At 37.7% G+C, this 23,280-nt stretch overlaps 1 protein-coding gene across 6 annotated transcripts in view; it reads right to left on the reverse strand.

Annotated features, from left to right (window-relative positions):
- CCDC178 (coiled-coil domain containing 178) overlaps positions 1 to 21,705 on the reverse strand; it is a 394,601-nt gene extending 372,896 nt beyond the window's left edge. The window contains exons 1-4 of one of the 6 annotated variants that reach the window (XM_070275611.1): positions 21,546 to 21,657; positions 20,991 to 21,151; positions 14,780 to 14,861; positions 14,237 to 14,354 (exon numbers count right to left, since the gene is read on the reverse strand). The gene's annotated coding sequence lies outside the window, so the exon portion shown is untranslated. Of the gene's footprint in view, positions 1 to 14,236; positions 14,355 to 14,779; positions 14,862 to 20,990; positions 21,152 to 21,545 lie in introns of all 6 variants that reach the window. The other 5 variants (XM_070275613.1, XM_023647619.2, XM_023647621.2 and 2 more) reach the window with 5 other exon arrangements.
- Between the last annotated feature and the right edge of the window lie 1,575 nt (positions 21,706 to 23,280).

Below are 23,280 nucleotides of genomic sequence, written 5' to 3' on the forward strand. Positions count from 1 at the left end.
GAATGAAGCATGCAGTGATAAAAGGATGGAAAATACAGAAGCAAACAAAATTCAATGCTCTCAATCTCCACTTTCAGGAATATGGAGTGGGTGTACTTAGCCCTATTCCTTCCCCTAAGTAAAACGAAAAAACCTAGATATTATATGTAAAACAAAGATAAGACGATTTTGAAAGGTGGAGAGAAGAAGGCAGACTAGCTAGGCACCCTGGGACCAGAGGAACACTGAGGCGGTGAGTTTCCAAGATTTTCTTTGTGCCTCATATATCCCAAATTTGAAGCTGAAGAAACCAGCAACCCAGAAATGCCAGTGGGTGCAGATGAAATAAAGCTCTGACAGAACCCTGCTCTTTCTAGCCGAGGGATCAAGAAGGGGGCAGCTTAGCAAGAGAAAATACATTTAGACAATAACCTCTCCACTGCAGCCAAATACCACAGAAAAAACTGTGACCCCACAAAGACAGAGTGACAAGGCTAGACTATTTCCACCTGACTAGGTTGTAATGAGGCACCCCAAATTTCCTGCCGGGGTGATGTCAGAGGAGGCCAAGTAGAAATCCAGGACTTTCATCCCCACAAGGTGGAGTCAAGCCACCCCACTCTCATTGTCTGTGGACACTATGGGGGGAGCCTGGACTTCCACACCTCCCAATAGCGGTAAGGAGCTACCTCTTCTCTGAGGACAGTGTCTCTTCACTGGGGCAGTGTCAGAGCAAGCTTACTGGCGAGTTGCAGCTTTTACTACAACCCAGAAGGAATGAGGCCATGCCTTCTGCATGATGTCAATAGGCCACACAGGAAGGAATAACTAAGCACTCGTACCCATCCCAGCTAGGGAGGTATCAGTAGAGACCTAGTGAGTAACTGGAACTCCCACTCCTGCCCAACAATAAGAAGTGCAAATTAAAACAACAATGAGATATCTATACACCTATCAGAATTGCTAAAATAAAAAATAGTTGTAACGCCAATTGGCGGCAAGGATTCAGAGAAACTGTGTCACTCATACATTGCTGGTTAGAACATAAAATGATACAACTACTCTGGAAAATAGTTTGGCAGTTCCTTTCAAAATTAAAAATAGACTTGCCAATATGACCCAGCAGTGGAACATACATCCCAAAGAAATGAACTGGAATGAACTTATTTTCATTCAGAAATTTGTACATGAATATTAGGATCTTTCTTCATAACAGCCAAAACCTGCACACTACCCAAATGCCCTTGCATGAGTGAAAGGTTAAACAAATTGTGGTACATTATACCATGGAATACTGCCCTGCAATAAAAAGGAACAGACTAGTGATACATACAACAACTTGGATTAACCACAAATTAATTACCCTGGGTGAAAAAAAGCCAATCTCAAAAGGATATATATTGCAGGATTCCATTATATTCATGAAATAATGTAATTATAGAGATGAAGGACTGATCAGTGATTGCCTAGGGTTAGAGGTAAGAGAGGTGTAACATCAGGGAGTGTTGTGCTGACGTACAATTAAGTGTCTTGATTGCAGTGGTGTTTACACCAAGTTACACATGTGATAAATTTCATAGAGCTATACACACACAAATAAGTGCATGAATTACTGGTGACATCTGAATAAGCTCTATGGTTTATTCTTTTAATATAGCACTATAGTTACTTCTGATCTTAACATTGGGGGATGATGGGTGAAGTGGGTACAAAACCTTCCTGTATATTGCTTTGCAACTTCCTGTGAATCTATAATAGAAATAAAAAGCTCAAAATAAGTAAAATCGTAAAGGAAAAGAAAAAAATGATATTAGAAAATCCTTGTGCTTGTGGAAATTAAGAAATAAGTTAATGAATAACCTATATAAAAGAATACATCCCAATGGAACATAGACAAATTTTGGACAACAATCATGAATATAAACACATCACAACATGTGGATACAACCAAAGCAATAATTGGAGGAGATAACGTTTGGTGGGAGGGAGTCTATTTTAAGTAGGATATTCTGTGAAGTATTCTTTGAGAAAGTGACATCTAACTGTGATAAGTTGAGAGAATGTGCTAAGGAATTTTAGGAACGAATTAGCCAGGAAGAGCTGACAAAGGTGCAAAGGTCCTAAAGCAGGAATGAGTTTAGAATGGCCCAGAAACAGTAATTGCAAATAATTATTAACTCTAGAATCAGTCCTAAGGCAAAAGCGTAAATTAACAACAAAAAGGTCTGTAGCGTTTCAGTTGACATTCATCAAAAACATTCTATCATCTGGGGCCTGATCTCTCCTGCCTGGAACCCTCAGACTGTTTTCATTACCATGGCAGGGTAGTTTTTTAACTTGGCTGTAGGGTAAAATGTAGATCCTTCATAGGTCTTGCCAGATTGCTGACTCATTTGAGGGCATGTGGAGGCTTGAAATCAGCCATGGTGAGTTGATTTATACCATGGAAATCAGAAAATACCACAAATCAAGGTTTTGCTTTTGTTTTTTTCTTGAGAGGTGGTTGATAAATATTTATAAGTGCACTAATACCAAAGGAAGATTCCTGAGAAGATAGGACATGAGTTGCATCATTGGATAGAATATAAGGCTACTAGAAGAGAGGATGAGAGAATTATAGACATGAATACTAAGCAGGGCTAGGTTATCAAAGCTGGAATGGGTTCCACTCAGAGAACAGTGAATAGATAATTTGGTTCTGGAAATGGAGTTATAAAGAAGAACACAGAGTCATAAAAATGGAATGGTAGGTAAGGGAAAGTGTTAATTTCAGGTTGAAAAGTTCAGACATCAATTGTTTCAAACCTTTTATCTTCTTAAATTCTCTATTTCCAACTTCTCCCTTTTGAAAAACATCTCCTTTTTCAGAGAGGAAATACAAGGAATCAGATTTAAATTCTAATTTGCTATCACCAAACTCACAAACCAAACCCATCTGTTCCCTTCATGGCCTCCTTCTGTTCTGACAATGTATGTGTGTCCCTTCGCTGGTTTGTCTTCTCCCTCTGCTTGTGCCAGGGAGCTCATAATATCCTCCTGCTTGACTTATTACTTCCAATTGCAATTGTAAAATTTATATCTTAGTAGTATTCTCTTTTGTGCTCTTTTCTTAAAACAATAGTTTCTCCCAGCATTCATGAAGCCACACGTTCTTTTCTTTTCAACCTCCTTGCAATAAATAGAAATGCCATTCTCTCCATTGCTGTGATTGCTTGTGAAAACCACTGTATCAGAGCACCCCTTCCATCTCTATCCACTCTACTCTATTTTCTTCTAATGACTCATTAGTACTTCACATTATATTACATTCTTATAATATTTCCCTTCATTTTCCCTTTTCTTCATCAGAATTTGAAGTCTGTGTTGCTCCCTGCTGTAGTCCTAGTGTCTACAATAGCACCATTAAAGAGAACTTTCTAAAATGGTCAAAATGTTCCAGAACTGTGCTGTCAGAAATGGTAGGCACTACACTAGCCACACGATCACTTGGAATCACTACTGATCACACGAAACATGGCTAATGTAGCTGAGGAATAGGTTTTTCATTTTACTCATTTTAATTAATTTAAATTTAGATAGCCACATAGGGCTAGTGGCTACTATATTGGTCAGCGCAGTTCTATCACAATGCCTGGCACGTAGGAGGGTTAAATGAAGTCTCATTGAAAACGAAAGGATGCATGAATGAAAAAAAGTGCATGAAATAATGAAATTCCTGCAATCAGTTTATAATCCTGCCCATTTGGCTTGGGACTGTCCCCTTCCCCTCTGTCTATTATAAACTTTCTGACATTGGTTCTGTTATTCAGTTTTCGATTAGAAGTTTTCCTTGATTCCATACTTGACTAGCATATTACATATGGAATTCCCTTTGTTTCACACTCTTAGACTGGCATGGCAGCAAATCACTATATTCCTTAAATTTTGTTTGCTTCCTCATTGCTAAAACAGAATTTCGGAGCTATCTATCTTTCTGGATGGAAAACTCTCTTACTTTACCCATTTTCTCTCATGATTTTATTTGTAATTCTTTATTTTAACAAACAATTGTAAAATATTGCATAGCAGTATAAAAAAATAACCTTGCATCCTACAATGCAGCCTAAGAAATAAGCAGTTATTGATAACATTCAAATTCCATGCACTCCTCAGTGATCACATTTCCCTTCCTCCCTCACCAGAAATTACAACCATCAAATATATAATCCCCATGGTTTCAGTTTATTTTTATTACGTATTACCTCAAAACAATATACTGCATAGTATTGGTTTAGAGTTTTACAACATATGATATCATACTCTACTAATCATTCTACAACTTCTTTTTTACTTGTTTAGTACATTTTTGAGATGTACCTATGTTGGTACAGGTAGCTGCCTTTCATTCTTCACTGCTGTGTAGAGTTCCATTGTTTTATATACCATTCTCCTCCTGATGACCATTTCAGTTGTTTTCAAATATTTTCCCCATTTTAACTAAATCTGCTATAAGATTCTTGTATACTTTTCTTTTGTATATTATGCCAGAGTATCTGTATGGTATACAGATAGAGAAATACATACTGGGTTGTGTTTGTTTGTTTCTTTTAATCTTCAACAATTCTAGATATAGTCCTTTGTTATTAATATGCATTACAAAGATCTTCCCCCAGTTTACTCCAGTGTTTTAATTTGAAAAAGAATTTATTTTTAATGGAAATTAGCATATAAATCAGTTTGGGTCACCAATTGCCCAAATCCACCAAGAATACCAAAAGTCAGCAGTAAGACAACTTAGAAAACTCACCCCCAACACCCACAAAAATAAAGCTTTAAAGTCAATGATAGTTAGTAAGTACCATCTACTCTTCTAAAACCTAATCATCTCTATTTATAGATTTTATCTTTGTAAGATGCTGTTTCTTTTTATCCATGTTATTTTAATGGCTTTACCAAGGCTATGAAATTAATGTACTACTTTCCTGTTCTTTCATATTCTCATGAATATATTAAGCAGCTTTACCCTATCTTAAATCATCTCAGTATCCATGATTCCCTCACACATTCTTTCCAGTAAACAGTGCAAACATACTGATATTCTTCCAGTAATTATGAAAATTATATTTATTTGTCGACTCTTACTGGCTTTATCTATAGTTCAGCTGTTATATTTTATTCTAATCTAACTGTACCCAATAGTAGTTAAAAGTCTACATTCTTTTCACAAAGGAGATTAAAAAAGCTCTGACAGTGGGAAATGCTTCATGAATTGTTGGAATATTCAAAAATAATTATTTACTTTTTGCCAACTTTTCACCTCATAATATAGCTGAGATTTTAAATTCATTTAAATTATGATTCAAGCAAAAATTCCATCAGATATTCTATCTATATAGCTTCTAATCCCCTAAACCAGGTTAAACATAGCCAATAAAAAGCATAGAATACAAATGCAAACCATCAAGCAAGGCAGTAAACAAGAATCAGAGTCAGAGTCTTGGCCGAGGAGAGTAATCAGAGATTTGGATCTTGACTGAGTGGAGGAATGACTAACCACTGCTGAGCCTAGGGATCTAAAATATCTAAACCAGATTGCCAATTATATTGGTTCTTCTACAGTTGCAGAAGAAAGAAACTCAGCTTAAGCAAAATCAAAAAGAAAAATACTGCTTAATTAATGAGAAATATCAGCAATCCATCCATAAGAGAAGCAGGAATACAGGGACTCAAATGCCATCAGCAGTCTGCTCTGCCTCAGCCTCAGATATTCTTTTCATAGTCATTCTAGTTGTCTTTCGACAACTTGACTTTTTCTATGTTTCAGAAATCTTGGCTGATGACACCTCCCAACTTTTATATTGTAGAGCTTCAGCCATCATACAGAGATGGTCCTCACTCTTCCTCAGATTTGATTTCGACTATCCCTGGGTTTGCTGCTGGGAAGTCAGGATACTATTATTGTACTAGGTTGAATCTGTTCTGTATTCCTGGCCACATTTACGGCCGGGGTGAAGTTGCTGTCTATTAGCACAACTGCACTCACTATAACATTGGGGATGGTGGGACTGGGGAGAAGATAAGGAAGTGAGTCTAAGCAGATGCTACTAAAGGCCCTATTCCAAAAATGGCAGGAGACTAACAGGTTCTACACCAAAAGGAAGAATATTTTGTCAATCATGCAGGGATGTTTCAGCCAATTCGAGTTTTTCCAACAGTGAACAAAGCTATGTTGTGAGGTAGAAAGCATTATATCTCTAAAAGTGATTAAGGAAAAGCTACAAAATCATTCATTAAGTTATTGTATAGGAAGGATGTGGAAAATGTCTGAGAGAGTGGACTGAATCACCTTCCAGGATCTGCTTCACTTTAATGTTCGATAATGCCTGATTCATTTCATTTCAGCCATTCATGGATTCATTTAGCAATTTTTAGCTTGTATCTTGTTTACATCACTGTGATATTTGTTTAGGGTACCAAAGAATAAGACATATTTTGCACCCTCTAGGTATTCACCAATTTGATTATCTATTGTATATTTTTAGTAATACCAAGGAATTTTAACACAAGGCCTAGAAATTCCATGTCCATGAGACAGTAAAAATATTCCTTGGTATATTCCTGCTACCCCTTGCCTCTTTACCATGTGTTCTATATTCTAACGGCACCAGTCATCAGAACAAGCCACATACTTCCATGCTACTATTCCACTGCATTCTTTTTACTCTACTTTTCCTTAGTTCTCTATCCAATATAATGTCTCCTTTTACTGCTCACCACAAAACAAATTTACTTACTCCTTCTCCCAGTACTTTCCTACCACTTCAGTTTCATATTGTACTTATCATAGAGCCTCCTAAATAATTGTGCACATGTATATTTTCCCACGGAATTAAAAGATTTGAGAGGACAAGGATGTTGTTTTATTTATTTTTTATAATCAAAGCCCACCAGAGTAAAAACTCAAAAAACTGTTTAATTGTAATAAGATGAGTATTGTGAACAGTGGGAAATTTTTGAATGAAATGTGATCTTGAAAATCAAAGTTTGACTTATTGTTAATAAAATAAAATAATTGGCATTTACATATAATCTTAAAGCGATCAAAGACAACATTTGTTCATAAAGAGAAGTAGTATATAACCTTGCCTTAAACATAGAAAAGATTTGTGTTTATAATAAATTATAGGTCAATACTCCAACCACCAATTCTGGGAAAAACATTTCGGTTTTTAACATACAATCATTATGATCCATTCTTGACAACCATTTTCAAAGCTATTTCAAGAAACAATGAAGAAAAATGTTTGTCCAATAAAGTACAAACATTAAAAGCAGACAGTGATACTGAACATGCATTTATCAAATATTGACTCTCATTTTAACCCAAGTTCCAAAATTTTAAAAATCCTATTTTGGAAAATTCATAATACCACAATAATCATAGAAGAAGGAATAAATTCTGCCTTGAGTTTTGTTTTCACAAAGAACATCTTTTTCTAATCTTTTTATTTTTCATTATACAATAATAGATTAGATTATTTTGTGATAGTGTTAAGGTATTGCAAAATAGTAAAGAAAATTGCAAAAAGACAAGGCATTTTTCCACATCTTTCCTATGCATAGCCGTAATAATTTCCTTTATAAGTCTTTAAACTCTATTCCGCTGATTCCTAATCCCTTCTCTCTTTCTTTGATGAAGTTCTATTGACTTTATATTAGGTCTGTATTACATCCAATAGATTAGAGTTAAGATGCATTAAATATTACATCTCATGGTTTTACTAAAGCCGGGCCCATCTTCAGAAAGATTAAATATCATCTTTCTCTATAAACCAAATTAGAACCGAAAAAGTCAGTTTCTACACATATATTCACAAAGATATCTTATACTGTATTCTGAATTTGTCTGAGTAAAGAGATGAGCCTTTCATCTTCTGGTAATTACTTGAGACATAAAGCACAGCAGGCAGTTCAAATCAGCTTTCACAATGTTAAATTATTTCATAAGTCAATATCATGTGTTAAATTATTATTTCACCTCTGAGTCACATCAAACAATTTTACAGAGAGTGTACTGAAAAACATTTACATTTTCTGACAAAATGTAAAATACTTAAATTGTCCTATTCAATAATTACTTTATGTCTCAGCTGTAAAATAACAAATTCCTATAAATTGGAAGTTTCAAAATTCTTATGGAAGAAATACTTTGTTAATTAGAAAATACTATACCATTTTACTATGAGAGAGCTTTTGGTCCTGAAAAAGCATGCCTTTTGATTTTACTTTTTTTAGAATGTCAATCACCATTTAGACAACACTTCTGCCTATTTCTGATAGATATTTTGAGGAATATAAAAAAAACTATGAGACACAACCCCTGCCTTCCCAAAATTGCAACTTATTTGGAGAGACTATAATTCATGAACTAGCTTAGAGGAGTCTTGAACCAAGGAGAATAAAAATGATAGCTTGTACTTAAAACATACCACATAAACATTTACTCCTGTAGGGGAGGAAGACATTTCCTCTTCCCAAATGGGGGTTCGTCTGGCCGGAGAACGAATTAAATTCACATGAGACAGAATAGCAAGAGAAAATTAAACAAAGCTTTATGAGGAACCATGGCCCGGGGCCTTTCTTCCCAAAGGAAGAAAGGACACCGAAGAAGTGGGGTGCACATAGTGGTTATATACCCCCAAACAGGGTGTTTCACATGTGATTGAAATGTCCCTCCCACAATAGTCACAAGATTGCCCTGTCGGCGCAGTGCTTGATGGACACAGCAGGTAATGGTCTGCTGTCTCAGAGGGTGTAGCCGGAGGCAAGTCTATTGTCTGGAGCTGGGCGGTCACAGGTGAGCGCAGCAATCAGTTCCTAGCCTAAGGAAAGATGCTTAATCCTTAAGAAATGCCAAAGTTGGGATGGGGAAGGAAGTCAGTTACAGGAGGTTACCAGACTAGCACAATAAAATGCAGATTTAAGTCCTTGCCTTTGGTATTGATTAAGAGTTTCTAGAGAGAAGGTCATCGCCTTTCTTCTTCCTGGTACAGAGAGGGAGGCACCTTTTACAGATAGAGATTTACCTTACAAACGTAAATGTGTCCTAACAAGGGACAAGTTCCATTCCTCAGAGCCTCCTTCCCTGTCCCAGTTTATCAAAAGCAATCAGCATCAAATAATCCTGATGCCAAAGAGACATATCTTGGGGTGGCCAGTTCCAGGTCCCCACACACCTCACAACCTGTGAGGTAGCTATCGTTACTGGCCCATTTCGCCAGGGACACCTTACAGCTCTGAGAGGTTAAGCACTTGCCAGTGTCTTGTAGCTGGGCAGTGCAGAGCTGGATTTAGCCCTTGTGTCTATCACCATGCAAGACTTCTGCTAAAGAGAGACCGGGGAGGTATTATACTCAGGGTTCCTAGGTGAGACAAAAGGAAGAAAAGAGTTCTCGGGACCTTTTAATGCGCTATTGTGTGCAGTAACACTTTAAAACAGGAATAAAATGTGCAGTATTTCCCAGGGACAGTTAAACGTAAACCTGTTTTGAACAGAATCAGGGGAAATGATTACAAAGTCTCTGTTTGAGACTATAGAATTAGTCTCAAAATCAAGCAGATTAAAAGCTTAGATGTAAAGGAAAAAAAGAAACACCCAGAAGAAACCATTTATATAAAAATAAGATGGTAAAGTCCTTTTTGAGCATAACACCAAAAACACATAAAGTTTTAGAGGTATGACTCCATAAAAATTTAAACTGCCCCCTACAAAAAATATCACTCAAATCAGGAAGAAATACTTAAAATGTGGGTAACAAAGGGAGCTGGCCCCGTGGCCGAGTGGTTAAGTTCGCGTGCTCCGCTGCAGGCGGCCCAGTGTTTCGTTGGTTCGAATCCTGGGCGCGGACATGACACTGCTCATCAAACCACGCTGAGGTGGCGTCCCACATACCACAACTAGAAGGACCCACAATGAAGAATATACAACTATGTACCGGGGGGGCTTTGGGGAGAAAAAGGGAAAAATAAAATCTTTAAAAAAAAAAAAAAGTGGGTAACAAAGAGTTAATATATATGGATTAATATATAAATGGCTTAATATATAAATAGTTAGAAAAGCTGGTAAGAAAACATGAAATATTCAAACAGAAAAAATGAACAAAGGACCTGGAACTGGCCATCCTTAACACCTCCCCTCCAACCAACACACACACACACAACTGGAGGAGAGAGAGCAAATTAATATAGGAAAAGTGTTTAGTCTCCAGTAATTAATAACAAACTAAAACTTTTTTTGCAGAAGTGATAATAAAGTAATAGAAGAGTCCAATTATCATATAGCAAAAGGTAACACACACATGCAAACTGCAAAAGAATGTAACATAGGGCAATAACATATTTATGTTATGAATGGATCTATTACCTGAATCCTATAGGGGAGAGAAAATAATATATAATATAAATAATATACACTTCTCTTTGGGAAATAAAGCCATAAAATTAAAAAGAAGACCTCTTTTAATTCAAGTACCATACTTAATGAAATAGAAAATGTAAAGAAAAATCATTTGTACCTAGAAATTCCTTTTATTCTGGTAACCGTGTTGTAAATCCTTTATCTTTATTAGTCATTCAAACTAGAGGATGTATAATATTTGCAGCCCATGGAACGAAACAAAGAACCGATTTGTTAACAAAAGTAAGTTTAAACTTGAGATGGCCTCATTGTTAGAGTTAGGTTCCATGTTCTGTATTTTCTAGTCATTCCATGTAAAAGATAAGCACCTTCTTGTAAAATTATTTTCTCTCCTACCTAAAATGTAAATTCTTTGTTTTCAACACTTTTGGTATATGTATAGATAATTATGAGATATGATAAGGCACAGCTACTATAAGAGACAGTATTAGTTCATAAAATGAATTTTATTTTAATCATTTCAGATATATCTGCAACTACAAAGAATTATCTGCCAAAAAGATTAGCCTTTTTTTCCCTAAATTCAAAAAATGCCAGAATGGCCTTGCTTGAATAAAAGTAGGCCTCTGAGAGCTTCTAAACCTAAAGATAATAAACCTATTATGGAGCTTTATTCATTCTTAGATACCATTTTTTTAATCAATGTATCACTGTTCATCAGCATTAAATATCATATGAGATACACAATGAAGAATTTTTGATTAAATATTCTTTTATATCTTAACTATTCTGAATTGTATTTTGGAATTGGGGTAGAATCAATGTTATGTGTTCATTGCATAATTTTCTCTTCCTGGGCATCTAAGAAAACTATATTGAAGTAGTCCTTGACCTTATAAACATTCCATTTGCTCCTCCAACTCTTTTTCCTTCCCATGGCAACCTTGGAAGCCATGTGTTCCATATGTTAGAGCTACAATGGCAGAAGCTGCGTCCCTGGGCCACCCCTTAAAGAAGACTCACAAGGGAAAACTGCCTTGTCCATATCACTGTGACATCATTGAAAAAGAGACCTTTGTTTGGTAACTCACTGTGGTTTTGGAATTTTTACTTTGCAGAGTCTAAACTGCTCTAATAGAGGAAGGCATTATTAAACTGATTAACTGATCAAAAGTGTTTATCAGTAATTTAAAATCATAAGTTTTTTTTTTTTTCTGAGGAAGATTAGCCCTGACTTAACTACTGCCAATCCTCCTCTTTTTGCTGAGGAAGACCGGCCCTGAGCTAACATCCATGCCCATCTTCCTCTACTTTATATGTGGAACGCCTACCACAGCATGGCTTGCTACATGGTGCCATGTCCGCACCCGGGATCCAAACCGGCAAGCCGTGGGCCACCAAAGAGGAATGGGTGCACTTAACCGCTGCACCACTGGGCCGGCCCCCAAATCATAGCTGTTTAAAAGTGAAAAAGACCAAAAATAATGGAAATGGCTCAAATGATGATTCACTATCTTCAAAAGAATCAAGTCTAAATGAGTGAAATATAAGTGGTTACGCCTTTAACAATGTAGTTGTAGAATGTGGAAAACAGACCGCTTGTATTTTGTGAAGTTCTCTGTGTTGAAAGCTAAGAAAACATCCTGTGTAGTAAAACATTTTCATGTTTTCCTTGGAATATCTGAATTACAGACACTTTCAATTATGAACACAAAAATTTAATTTTGTTTTTGAATTTAGGAACTTGATTTTTCATTGAAAGAATGTCATATTGTCTTATTTCACATCTGGTTATTTATGTACCACCATCATCTTTGCTGTTGTTGTTATGATGACATACTCCCTGTGCTGTCATTTAAGTTAACTTATACCAATTCATATTTTAATATATATTTTCTACTAAATATTAAAATAAACATGCATAGCTATTATAATATATATTTTTATGCACAGCCACAAATTAATCTTGTTATCAGCAATGATATAAACATTCCTCTTAGGAACCATTCTTTTCTTTTTAATTCATTTTTATTTCCTCCACAAAGCCCCAGCACATAGTTGTATAGTCTAGTTCTAAGTCCTTTTAGTTCTTCTACGTGAGCCACCAGCACAGCATGGCTACTGACAAATGAGTAGCGTGGTTCTGCATCCAGGAACCAAATCTGGGCTGCCAAAGTGATGCATGCGGAACTTTAACCACTAGGCCATCAGGGCTGGCTCAGGAACCACTCTTAGAATAAAGGATGGTTAGGTTCCCAGATAACCAAATTGTACCCACTTTCCCTCCAAATAATACCATGTTTATTAAAATATTATTTTATCAAGTAAATCCATTGAAATATTAATTTGTATGTTCTTCAACTCCCCTCCCCACTTCCATTTTAATCCACAACATGACTTTGTAGTTCTTCATTGCAAGGTTTTGGCCTGGAGAAAAGCAGAGGCAGCCTGAAGTGTCTTTGGTTTTTAGCTGATGGGATGTTCTGGAGAGGAAGGTAGGATCAGTGAAGTGGGTAGAAGATTCCCTAAGCTCTGGTGATGAAGGAGGTCTGTGAGTCCAAGAAGGCTGTGGCAACAACCAAGGAGGTGACTAGATCTGGGGGTCATGGGGATGACTGCTGGGTGCAGTCGGAAAGACTGCATCACAGACAGGAGGACTTCCAACTGGACTCAGCTTCCACGCTCTTGGGGGCATCAAACAAGCAGAGCTGTGTAATCTAACAGGCTCAAGAAGAGGCTAGAACTCCCAGTGGAACAGATGACACATGGAAGGAGGGTGCTGGGTGGAACAGTGACCACACCTCCGGATGTTCTCAAAGACCCCAGATACTTGGCACAAATGGTTTGGCTGGGTGTGGGCAGGGAGACAGAGTGATACCAAGACTGAATGATGGTAAATTTCCTGCTGAACTGGTGGGATTGGGGCCACTGTGTTGGAATTTAGTTGATTTAGAGAAAAACTTTGTGTGGTATTCTTTACACAACTCAGTTCGTGGACTAAGAGCTATGCCTTCTCTACCAATAAAAGTATATTGTTAGCAGATTTTAACCATCTTTTAGCAGAGTTTTTCTTATGGAACTATAAATTTCACTTAAGGATGGCAGTAACATATTTCTCCAGCCCAAATGTTAGTATTAAACCCTCACTGTCCTCTTCCCATACACACAGGTACACAGGCACACAGACACACACACACACACACACACACACCCCTAGATGCATGTACTATTAAGGGCTCTTCCTCCTGTTTTACATACTCTAGGCCCCTCAGCAATGAAGAAATAAATCTCTTTTGAAAAACATTTCTAGTAATTTTTCTAAAGAAGGCCTGACCTAGCAATGGGAAAAGCATGATCTTCTTGCTGTTTCTTTCTATGCTTTGTTTATGATGCTTTAGTAAAAGAAACCACAGAAAATATTTTAGAAAATTGCATGCCTTTGCCCGTTGATTTAATTACTTATTAAAGGTATCAACAAGCAGCTGCCTTAAAATTTTTCAAGTTTATTGTCTATTAAGGAAGTAAATGTTGACAACTCAGTTACATTGATTAACATAGTATTAAGGTACATAAAATATGACCTTTCCGGAGGTTTCTTTATGGCCTTTATAAGAAAGACTCTGATATTACCAACTATTTTGAGGTTATACTTGAATAATGAAGAATCTACTCGGTGTTTTTTGACATTGGTTTAGAAATTTCAACAACACTCACCAAGATCTGTTTATTCTTCTAATGAAATACTCTTCATTCTGCCTGTCATTTTTATAAACCTTGTAGGGTTTAAAGATTGGATAATCTGAGAGGAATCCTGAGTTTGCCCACAAGTGATATTTCTAAAATTCTATTGAGAATTGTTACCTAGTGCTGATTTCTCTGCTTTGCAAAAGGATATCCACACATTGGCCTGGAGCCTCCAAAGTATATCTGATTTTTATTCATCCAGATTCCTAAAAGATCTTCCCCAAAATGCGAGCTCCTGAATTAATACAAAGCATATGTTGCTAAATAAGAAAGAAGTCTAGTTCATATGAACTACCAAATTAAAATTTAATAAAAATGGAAAGACTAACTCTCCCTTGAATATGACCTTGACAAAGGTCATGGGTTTTTCTGCCTCCTAGAGGTCTTCAAGGACTAAATTGAAAACAGGTAATGCACTGCTCCCATCACCCACTCTTCACTCAGTGTTCCTCCTCTTAAGCTCTTTACCAGAGCCCAGTAAGTCATCTAAAGGGGAGGAAAATATGAGACTAAAACTAATAAGAAAATAAAGAAGAATAGGGTGAAGCTTGACAATGAAGCTTTATTTCCCTCTAACTACAGCTTTAAGCTGTTAGTTGAGAAAATTTAATAAAATACTGAGGTTTCCTATTACATGTTTCATTCTAAACAGTAATGCACCTTAATAGCTTCCCACTCCACGACTGGCCAATAATTCACCAGGAGCAATTTCTTTGCATGGAAAGGTATGCTTTCTTATACTCTATAAAAGAAAATCAAAATGGATGTCACTATGAAGTAATCATTATGCCACAGGGAAAAAAAGTAAGTAATGCTTTCATTAATGATTCTATTTTTGAAAGATTTTAAAATATAAACATTTGGATTTTTTAAAGTACTATGACTTAGCAAAGATCTCAATACAAGAAATACTTAGTATATTTTCTAGGAATTATATAATTTTCACTACTAAATGATTTCAATTGTTAATGTTCAGTATAGAAATCAAAAGTCATCCAGTGGTCTAGCTCTCAAGAAATATTAAATCGCACTAGAAAATTAAGCATCCCACTAATTTCCTATTGTCCTTAAATTATCAGTTAAGAGAAACAGTTTTTATTTGCTGCAAGACAAACCAAAGATACAAATAAAAATAAATAAATAATAGCACCCATTAAGAAATCTGTGCTTAGTGAAATAACAGACAAATAGAGCACAAATGCGTAGCCATCTGGAGAATAAGAAAATCAAAAGTAATAAGTAGCATTCAGAATTTATTACAAAGAAATTATGCCAAGAGCTTCTTATTGCAGTTTTCTATGGAAATGTTCAAATTAGTGGGTAAAGAAATACATTATGTACTACATGTTTGGGCCCTACTGTTATGATTTTATACATGACCTCATGGCATAATATTTGCTAACTAATCTAAATTAGCTTGGCTATAAATGCTGTCCTACTGATTGAAAATTTGCTATCAAACCACCAAGAGCCAGTTATAATGAATGAAACAGTTTGATGAAATTGTCTAGAGCCAGAGGGATATGATATTGGGTCATCTTTGACATCATATTACAGAATGCAAAGGAATTAATAAATCTGAAAGCAAATGAGATTCTCCAGCAGACACAAAATAGAGGGTACAAAAGGGAGGAGACATAAGGAAAACTAATGAGGTCCAAGAAACCAGCAGAAGTTCATCATCACCTTACTTCAGGAGGGGTAGATGCTGGGATCTGAGATGGTTCCCATCATCATCGCAAGTATAATTTTGACAATTCCACTCCCATTTGCTACTTCAGAATCTAGATGTGGGAGGAGGAAGAGGAAGAACAGGCAAAAATAGTTGAAAATGTTCTTTCCCACAGTCTTAATCAACTCTTCAAAATTTCCCTCAAATTTCAATATTTCAGAAATCAAATTTCATTTCCAGGTGGCATTTTCCTGCTACATCTTTGAATGCAGGAATCATGTGCTTTATTTCTCTTTGAATCCACAGCTCTTGGCAAATATTAAGTGTTCAAAAATAATTCTTCTATGGTATTGTTGAATTCTGTGTGAGAGAACATCTCCAGAATTTTACTTTGAAGTGGTGATGATTAATGGAACAGAAAAGAAAACTGCTTTTAGTTTATTTCACTTAAAAGTTAATTAAAATTTTTTTTAAAAAACAGTTTCTGGGCCTATTTTCTAGAGCTGTACTGTCCTATACTATAGACACTAGCCCTATTAAATTTTAAACTTAAATATTCAGCTCCTTGGCTATATTAGCCACCTTCAAGCACTCAATAGCCACAGGTAGTTAATGACCACTGCGTTCTAGAACAGTTTTATCATTGCAGAAAAGTCTTTTGGGCAACATTGTTCTAGAACATGTCAGTCTCATTTTCCACACATATTTTCCAAAATCTATATTCATTTATTCATTCAAAAAATATTTATTTGATGTATGTTATATACTAGGCACTGAAGATACAAAAATAAGCAAGACTTCTTTCTAAGCATTTAAAATCTTTTGTAGGAAGACATCAGTGAACAGATATCACATTACAGTGCCATGCCATGGAGGGTTAATTGGAGGAGAGCATGATTTGAGGCAAAAAATGATGGAGAAGAAGACTGCTGAAGTAATGAAGGTAAATATTTTTTTAATTAAGTCAGAGAAAGTAGAAATGGAGAGAAGAAAGAACCGAAAAGTAATTAAGAGGCACAGATAGCATGATTTAATGAGAAATTGGATGTGGCAAGTAACAGAGAAAGAGGAATCTAGATTAATTCCCACATTTCTAGCATAAGGGAATGAATACATGGCACTGCCATTATCCTAAACTGGGTCTATGTGAGAAAGAACAGCTAGCGTGTAGAGGAGAGATGACCATTTTAATTTTACATTTGGGTGCTTTTTAATGGTTATAATATATGTGTGTCCAATATTCATGAGAAAGATTGGAGCTAGAGTTTTGGGTATTAGCATTGTGGAGCTGGTGGTTGAATGTGATCACACAACCACAACAAAAAGCAATCTTGACAATGAAAGCCAAGAAGATTAACATTAACAATTTCTAGAAAAATTGCAGGGAAAACAGAAATGAATGGGGTCATAGAAACCAAGAGAAAGGAGTTTCAAGAAGCAGCTAACAACCTAAAGAACTTCAAAAAAGTTACATAAGATAAAAACTAGGGGGATAAATTCTGTTTAATATAGCAACAGGTCACGGGTGACCTTAACAAGAACATTTCCTTTAAATGACTGTAGCAGACATTAAGTAGGAAGAACCCCAGGAGCGAATGAGTGGGGAAGAAGAAAAGGCATGAATGGACCACTCTTTCCAGAAATTGAACAAGTATGAGATGGAAAGAGCTATACATGAAGTGATATGTAGATGCAAGAGAAGATGTTTGTTTACTAGTTCTATCGTGGAAAATACTTGGGCACTTAGTTTAAAGTTGCTGTGTCCATAGGCTATGCAAATAATGGTTCATCTTAGCTGGTTTGTATTAATTGTAGCTTATCTCCAGAGCTACTGACTCTTGGCCAACGCTATGGAACGCATTAACTAACGATAAATGATGTTTTGTAACCATGGGTCTGTGAGCTGTTTCAGAGCAGGATGTATCAGCCTGCCAGGATTGCTTAGTAATAATAATCAGATTTATAATTGCATCTAATTTCAGTAGAGCCCAGGGAAGGGGGCTTTCAAAGTATAGGCCAGTAACATAGCTAGAATGTGTCTATATGAGGAGCTCATTATAAGAGATCTCTGCCATGAGCGATTTGGGTTTCTTGCTACAGAGGTGCTTCAGATGCGCACCAGTAGTGGCTACACACCTGTACAGACAAAGAGCACCTGTGTGACCCAGAGGTGGGAGAATAAAGAAATCTGTGCCTGAGATCTCAGGACACTTTTCCATGCATATCTTTCTTCTGTTGTTTCTGTGCTATATCATTTCCTGTTATAAAGTTGTTTTGAGAGCATAAACTGATTAAACTGAGTTCCATAAGCAGTGGAACACTGAAGGTGATTAACACATCATTAACACTGGCTACCGTAACTCTACTAGCAAAAATATTCAGCTTTTTCAGTTTCTCGAGGAATTTGGCACAAGTATAAATTTTGTACTCAAAAATTACAATTCCTGAGGATGGTTTTTTCCTCAAGGAAAAAGAAAAACTAATAAAGTCTCATTTACACAAAAAATCTTTAAAGATACAAAAATAATTGCCTAGTTTGTCCACGAAACATCTTAGTAACCATCAGGACAGAGAGATTTGAATAACTGATTTTTCCCCCATAAACTATTTGATTAGTTTATTAAGGGAATCAATCCATTCTATGTACCCATACTCTCTGTGTTGTGTTCTTTCACAGCCTTTTCAACCCTTTTGCCAGCCCTCCACCTTCACTGCCTGATTTATCATGCCTCGGCATCTCATCCATTTCATTGATTTGTGGTAAAATCCAAAGCTTGTCCAGCGTCCTAAGGGTGGGTCGAATCCCTCAGTTCCCACAGAAAGATCATTTAATTACCTGTGTTCACACAAACATTCTTTAAGTACCCAGGAAACGAGCCTAAACGGTAATGTTCATAGATACAAACTAAGGCGAAATAAAGTGATATATGATGAAAGTGGGAGATCATCAGACAGCTTATAGAGCGCCAAAGAACACAGATTTTAAGTTAGTTAGATGTGAGATTAAATTCCATGTGGGCCCCTTACTAGCTATATGACCTTGGGCAAGGTACTTTGTGTATCTGAGCATCAATCTCCTCCTCAGGAAAATGGTGAAAGTAATAATGCTTCACAGTGTTATTGTGAGGATTAATGCAGGAAGATATATATATGAAAACTGTGTAGTCCACTGACCAGCATATAATAAGTCCTTGATAAATGATAATTGTTTAAACTCAGAGAATGATGTTCATTAACAAGTTATATATTCATGGATATAATACTTAACCTGTCCACCTCTCTCCATATCTGCTTTCTAATATGAGGGTAAATTTAAATTTACGTAACTGAACTTTTATGAGCTTTGAGACTGAATATACAAATCAACAATGGCCAGACTACATATAAAAATAGAATTCTAACCCACAACCTCTGCACCAACCAGCCTGGGAAGCCAAACCACAAGCTCTGCAATAATCAGCCCAGAATAGTGAGGACTTTGTCAGTGACTGCCAGCTTCCCTCATACTTGTCTATGCTTCCAATTCAGGATCAATCAGAGAAAGCCAAATAAGCTCCCCAAACCAATTACATAGGATGCCCCACTTCTACTTAGCCTGCTTCCAGCTTCCACATGCCAACAACCTCCAATTAGAGCACAGCTGAAGCCTTCCCTTTTCCCACCACAAAACTTACTCCCCTGTCTGCCTTTGAGTGTCTGCCCGATGCAAGTGATGGTGGCTGACTCTCGTACTATAGCAAGCTCTGAATAAATAGCCTGTTCTCATTTGGATAGTTTTTGTATCCATAGCATTATGATTGAGGTTAAAAGTTCAACACCAATTTTAAAATGCCATATATATTTTATTAGCATTAGTATTGTGCAGAAAACAAGACATCATGGTCATTACGGCTCACCCATGCAACCATCTGCTTGTGGATATACTACTTTTCCACCAGGTACATACTCCAAATGCTTGTGATCAAACCAATTTTCTCCCTACATCATTACCGCAATACAAATCTTCAGCTACTTTGAGTATTCCAGCTGCTTAATCCCTCTGCTTTTTCTTTCTTCTCATACATCCTTTTCCTTTCATTTTGTCTGGACTCCAGCGTCTAACATTTTAGCAATTCTCTACCCAATATTCTCATTAGCCTTTAATCTCATATGCCTAGATAAACTCTGGGTAGACAAATATTGTTTTCATTTTTTTTCCCCAGAAGCGTTCCTTCCTTTGAAAGAAACAGAGCTCCTTTCTTTTGAGAAATTGCTTTCCCACTGGATCCACATGATTTGATAGGTAGTTGTCAATTCCAGCAGCCCCATCCCCAACATCAGTGCTCCAGGGACAGGCAGGTGAACCAACTGGGGCCAAGAAAGGTCTATCTTAGGGTGTTTCTAGATTTTCTTGTTAGGTGTGAAGTTGGGAATTTGTGTCCAGAGCTCTTGGAAGTCACGGGTCTAGCCTGGTGGAATAAGCCAATGTGAGAACGAAGAACACAGTCAAAGGGAAAAAGAATGAAGAGTGTATGCAGCTCATCCACTGACAGAGGGAACAGAGAAGGAAGAACAAACTCTGAGGATGTAGTGACAGGTTAGTTGAGTGTGAGGTTATGTTGAGTCTGAGAAGAGAGCAGAGGAGGGAAGGCGGGGCTGTGGATGAGAGCTCTGGCGGTTACCAACATAATGGGACCCCACCAGGGAGAATGGGTGGACTAATGTTCAAATGTATATTTTTGATAGTTCTGGAAATTAGCCAAATATGGTTAATAATAAAGCCTTAAGAATACAAGGGAATGAGAAGTATTATATATTCAAGATAGATATGCACTGGCCTCACATATAAATGTTGTCTAGATACTAATTCAACATAAACCAAAAGCTCAAAATCCTTCAGACTGTTGGACGTGTTTCGCAATTAGCCATCCACTCATCTCTGAGTTCTTCACGTTGGTGAGTAGCGTCCTCAAACCTATTGCCACAGCAGGACCAAGAAACAATTATTGGGGAGTGGGGGGGACACACCTCAGAAATGCTACATTTGGGTCAAGATGCCCAGAGAGATCATGCAATAATAAGTAGGTCCGGGAAGCTACCAAGTCAATCACAAATATTTACTGAGCAGCCAATGAATGTCAAAAGGAATAACAGAAAATGTTTTGAACTGGTAGTCAAGAGACCCTTAGTCTCCTGGGTCGAAGCTGATAATTCTCTGACCTTGGTCCAGTCGTATATCGGCTCTGAGCCTCACTTTCCTCATCTGCGGAAGGGAAGTGTTGCTGTGGATCATCTCATTTGGGTCCTATAGAGCAAATAAAGAAATCCAAAATTCCTAGCCTCTCCCCTAGACAGATGTGCAGTATTTGATTGGACAGACACTGAAAAACGAAATATCAAAAGAAGAAATATAAATAATTCAAAATAATAATAGACGAGCCACGACAAACAGGTCTTATAAGCAAAATAAAAGGTAGAAGTAATTACTTTAAAAGAATACTAAGACCCTAGGGAGGCAGTTCTAGACAATGTGAAGTACAGCTGGGCGGCCAGTGGAGGGAGACTCCATTCCTTCCCCAGGCCGGGGGGATTTTTCTCAAACTCGCCTCAGCCTCCCTGAAGGGACTGATTAACTAAGGGGTGGCCCCGAATAGGAGATAATCCTGGCGTAAGCGGCCAGGGGGACTCAGGTCTGGATGCTGCCCGCGGGAGCCCTGCAGGCGGCCAGAGCAGTGGGCGCCCCCGGGGCACCGGGACCAGGCGCCCCCTACTCACCGGCTCCGCCCTGCTCCCCGCGCCGCGCCTGCCCACCCCGCCGGCTCCGTGGCGCCGGCGGCCAAGGTGCTCCGGGTCCGTTAGTCCGTGTCCGGGCAACCGCGGCGGGGCCGGCCGGGGTCTCCGGGCTCGCGCTGCGCCGGCCTCCGCCGCCGATCGCGCCGCCGGCCCTGCGTTTCCGCTCCAGACTCGCGCATCTGGGGCTCTGCGCCAGGGCTTCCCGGTGCCGCCACCTCCCCGCTCTGTTTTCTTTCTTTTCTAACGTGCCCACCAAACTCCTTTTCTGTGTACCAAAGAGAGACGGGTGGGAATGAGTCAAGGTCCTTTCCTACAGAAGTTATGATTAGGATCAGATAGACTCAGAGACTTATTCAACGCGAAGACAGCAGGACTTCGTTTCTGTTCTCTCAAAAGGTTGCTCACATCCTACCCTCATGATCACTTGTCCTGAGAGGGAGCCTTCCAGCGTCTGTTTCCTTGCCCCTGGGTACGATACAGGAAGGACTATAGCTGATAAGCGCCTTTTGGGTTGGTTGTTAGTTCTAAGGTGACTTCAATATTGAGGAACCTGAACAAACTCTTAGGGAGGAAAGGAAAACTTCTCTGTGTCTGGATGTTGAGGTGCGCAAAGCGATGAATTCAGCCATTTATCCAAGGCTCTATTTCTAATGAAAACAAATTTTGAAGCGTGGTCCAGCTGAAGTGGCAAAAAATATGCACCTCAACTTTGTTTCCACTTCATTGAATATATACTGTGATCTGAAATAGGCTTCAAAGAAAGACACTTGTGCGTTAACGCTCGTCTCACCAACTGCCTCCTTGGATGAAATCAAACACTAGAGGATAAACCGAAGATGGTTAAAACCATAGGATCAGGATAAAGATTAGTGTTCTTACACAGACAAATCGTATTTCCAGGCAACAATGGGAACAGGCAAAGGCTTGCCAAGGTTAAGTAAGCAAAATCTATTACTTAAGAGGCAATTCAATTAGTAATCCTTTCTAATGGGGGGAAATTGGCAAAGCCATACCTAGAATAAGATCATTCCAGCCAAAGATGTAAAAAGAGGAAGCAATAACATGCAAACTGGAGAGAAGTCTTAATCTTAAATTAATATATGCAGAAGCAGAGCTCTTTTCGTAATTAAAAAATAGATTCCAGAATGCAGTCTCCACTTTCCCATCTCCGCTAATTATTTAAATTTGACATGTTAGTAATACAATGTTAAATTTAAACCAAATGAATCATTTGCATACCAGTAAATATATATTCATGAGGATTCAAAGTATCTAAGTGAGTATATTAAAACAATAGCTAGATTTTTCTCCCAAAACAAAACTTTACCTACTAGAAACTTCCTTCTTGACAACTTTCTCTTAATTAATTAGAATTCACTGATTATTGCTATACATCTGTTGTGGTAGGCAAAATTCTAAGATGAACACCACGGACTCTACCTCCTGGTAAATGTGCCTTGTGTAGTCCTCTGGACTTTGAATATGATGGATTTTCTTCTTGTGCTTAGCTTGTTATATGATACAATTGACTTTAAAAAGGGAGATTATCCAGGGTGAGTTGAACCTAATTGGTTGAATCATTAAAAGGGACTGGCCTCTTCCTGGGGTCAGAAATTTGAAGCTTCCCAGGGCTCTGACACAATGGATATTCTCCATTGTCAGCTTTGAGGATTGAGGGGCCATGGGGCAAGGAATGCAGGCAGGCTATAGGAGCTGA

The sequence above is a fragment of the Equus caballus genome, chromosome 8, assembly GCF_041296265.1.
Source record: "Equus caballus isolate H_3958 breed thoroughbred chromosome 8, TB-T2T, whole genome shotgun sequence".
In the NCBI taxonomy this organism is placed as follows: Eukaryota; Metazoa; Chordata; class Mammalia; order Perissodactyla; family Equidae; genus Equus; species Equus caballus.